The following is a 3,156-nucleotide window of genomic DNA, read 5'->3' on the forward strand; positions in this document are numbered from 1 at the left end:
CATCCATGAACACTTCTAATATTTGCTTGACTATGTCTGAAAAGATGGACATCATACATCTCTAGAAAGTTGTTGGAGCATTGCACAAGCCAAATAATATCCTTCTCAAAGCAAAGGTTCCATAAGGACAAGTAAATGTTGTCTTTTCTTAATCCTCTGGTCCATAGCAATTTGGTTATATCCTAACCATCTAAAAAGCAGTGATATTCTTTTCCAGCAAGCCTGTCTAACATTTGATCTATGAGGGGGCAATGAAAAGTGATCATTCCTTGTGGCCTTATTCAGCTTCTTATAATCCATGCAAACTCTCCATCCAGTCATTGTTCTTACCAAGATAAACATATTTTAAATGTGAAGGTAAGATTTTCAATTATAAAGTGGGTGGTGATTCAACTGATGGTACAGATGGTTTCACTTCCCTGTTTGAGAGGTTTAGAGATTCAAATGGTCTGTCATGTCTTACTGGTTGCTTTTCTCCTTGTCATGCTATGTGTACTGCTGTTTTATCTTCTTCTTTAAGCTCTTTAAAGTTATTAGCTTTGATATCTTCTTTACTGCAGCAACTGTTTAACATTTCTATTACAGTAATGTCCATAACACTGATGAAATTACAATATTCAATCTCATCAGGATTTTTCATAGCATCCAGCACATTGAATGTGACTTGTTGATCATTACCATCATGATTAGTTCTCATTTTTGCACATCAATGAGGGTCTTTCCAGTGGCTAAGAAAGGTCTACCAAGAATAATTGACACTTCTTTGTTTGGTTCAAAGTCCAGCATACTGAAATCCACTGAAAAAATAAATTTATTCACCTTTACTAACACATCTTTAATATTTCCTTCAGAATATGCATGAGATCTATCAGCCAACTGTAGAGTCATTTTTGTTGGTCTGCATTCGCCCACTCCTAATTGTTTGAACACGAATAGGGGCATGAGACTTATGTTTGCCCCAAATCATAAAGTGCTCTGCCATTATACCTAGTTCCAATAGAACATGAAATTGTAAAGCTCCCTGGATCTTTCAATTTTTGAGGAATTTTATTTTGAAGCATGTGGCTGTATTCTTGTGTTAGAGCAACAATTTTAATTCTCCAAGCCTTATTTTCCTTACCAAAATATCTTTAAAAACTTCACGTAATTTGGCATTTGTTCCAATACTTTCACAAAAGGAATGTTAATATGCAATTGTTTTAGCACTTCTAGAAATTTACTGAATTGCTTTTCTTGTTTCTGCTTTTGAAATCTTTGTGGGAAATGTGGTGGGTATCTAAACTGTTGGGCTGCAGCAGGTGGCGTAGGTTGTTGTTCTTTTGATCTAGTTTAGTTTGTTGCTGTTGGTGCTGTAGCTTCTTCTTCAACAGACACTGAATTATTTCTTTCTGCAGTTGTTGTAGCTTGGCTAATCTCACCAGTATGTTGGCAAATGGATTGTTGTAGCTCTTCATGAACTTGAGTTTCCTCTTGGGTTGAGTTAGGTTCCATCATTTTCCTTAGCATATCAATAGGAATATCAATATATTTTCCAGACCTCAAGTTAATTACCTTGCAATGTTCTTTGCCTTCCCTTCTCGGATCTTCTGTATTGCTAAGTACACTGCCCTGAGGTCTGTTACTTCATGTTGTTGCAAGTTGTCCAATCTAATTTTCTAGATTCCTCAAGGTTACAGCTTGGCTTTGGACAATTGCTTTATTATTCACAATATATTCCTTAAGCAAAGCTTTAAGAGAACTGACTTTATCATTGTTGATGGTTCTTTGTCCTTGATTCTACTGATGAAATCCTGGTGGCTATGCAGATCTGTTCTGTTCATCGAATGCTGCAGTAGGTTGATTCTGGTTGCTCCATGAGAAGTTTGGGTGCTGTTGGATTCTCGGGACAATTATCAAACAAGTGCCCCTTTCCGCAATAAACACAAGAAACCTCAGCAACTTGTTGGACAGTTGCTGGAGCATTGGTTATGGCTTTAACCATGTTTGTTAGTGAAGTTATTAGGGCTGATAATGCTATAAATGCATCCACATTATAGACTCTTGCGGCTCTGCTTATTACAGCTTGTCTAGATGATGGCCATTGATGATTGTTGTTAGGAATTCTTTCCAAAATTTCGTAAGCTTCAATGTAAGATTTAGATAACAAAGCTCTATTTGCTAAAGTATCAACCATTAATCTAATGCTTGGGTTCAATCAATTGTAGAAAGTTTCCATCTATATGCAATAAACAATACCATGATGAGGACATCTTCTGAGTAACTCTTTAAATCTTTCTTATGCATCATACAAGCTTTCATCTTCAAGTTGGTGGAAAGATGTTATTTCATTCCTCAATTTTGCATTCTTGGTTGGTGGAAAGTACTTCATCAAGAATTTATCAGCCAAATCATTCCATGTTGTGATGAAGTCTGGTGGTAAAGAGTTCAATCATGCTCGTGCTCGATCTCTTAATGAATATGGGAAAAGTCTGAGTCTCAATGCATCTTGTGAAGGTCCAGCAATTTTAAAAGCATCACTTACCTCCAAGAATAGTTTGATGTGAAGATGAGGGTCTTTTGAAGGCAACCCATTAAAATGCCCCACTGTCTGCAACATCTGAAACATCATTGGTTTGAGTTCGAAATTAGCAGCTTGCACTTCAGATCTGACAATTCCAGGATGCATAACTTGAGGGGTCAACACGGCGTAGTCTCTAATAGCTCTATCTCTATCGTCTGCCATGTATATAATATTGTTGTTTCCTGGTTGCCCCATATCATTTTGTCCATTCTAATCTTCTCGACCATTAATTGGTTGTATTTCTCCAAAAGGGTTCAAGTTTTTCTCATCTTGTAAGTCATCAATTGCTATAGCAGCTGTTGAATTTTTATGCTCTCTTCTTAATCTCTTTGCAGTAATTTCAATCTCTGGATCAAATTAAAACTCAACAGGTTTGTATTGTGCATGCAACAGTTTCCTGTAAAATAAGCAAATTAAAATAAAATCAACATTTATCACTTCTAAGATTAATTGCACAAATAACAATAAACAATCATTCCCCGACAACGACGCCAAAAACTTGTTGATATGAATTTGATGCTCACTAGTGTCTAGTCCCTCCAGTTCCTCAGTCTCTTCAGCCTGTGTTGCTGCCACTCAACAAGGTACTTAAGGTC

At 36.6% G+C, this 3,156-nt stretch overlaps 1 non-coding gene across 1 annotated transcript; it reads left to right on the top strand.

Annotated features, from left to right (window-relative positions):
• The first annotated feature begins 2,231 nt into the window (after positions 1-2,231).
• Positions 2,232-2,338, top strand: LOC112499125 (small nucleolar RNA R71). Its single transcript, XR_003066648.1, has one exon. It is a non-coding gene; the product is annotated as a small nucleolar RNA R71 (small nucleolar RNA).
• Positions 2,339-3,156: the final 818 nt, after the last annotated feature.

The sequence above is a fragment of the Citrus sinensis genome, chromosome 4, assembly GCF_022201045.2.
Source record: "Citrus sinensis cultivar Valencia sweet orange chromosome 4, DVS_A1.0, whole genome shotgun sequence".
NCBI lineage: Eukaryota > Viridiplantae > Streptophyta > Magnoliopsida > Sapindales > Rutaceae > Citrus > Citrus sinensis.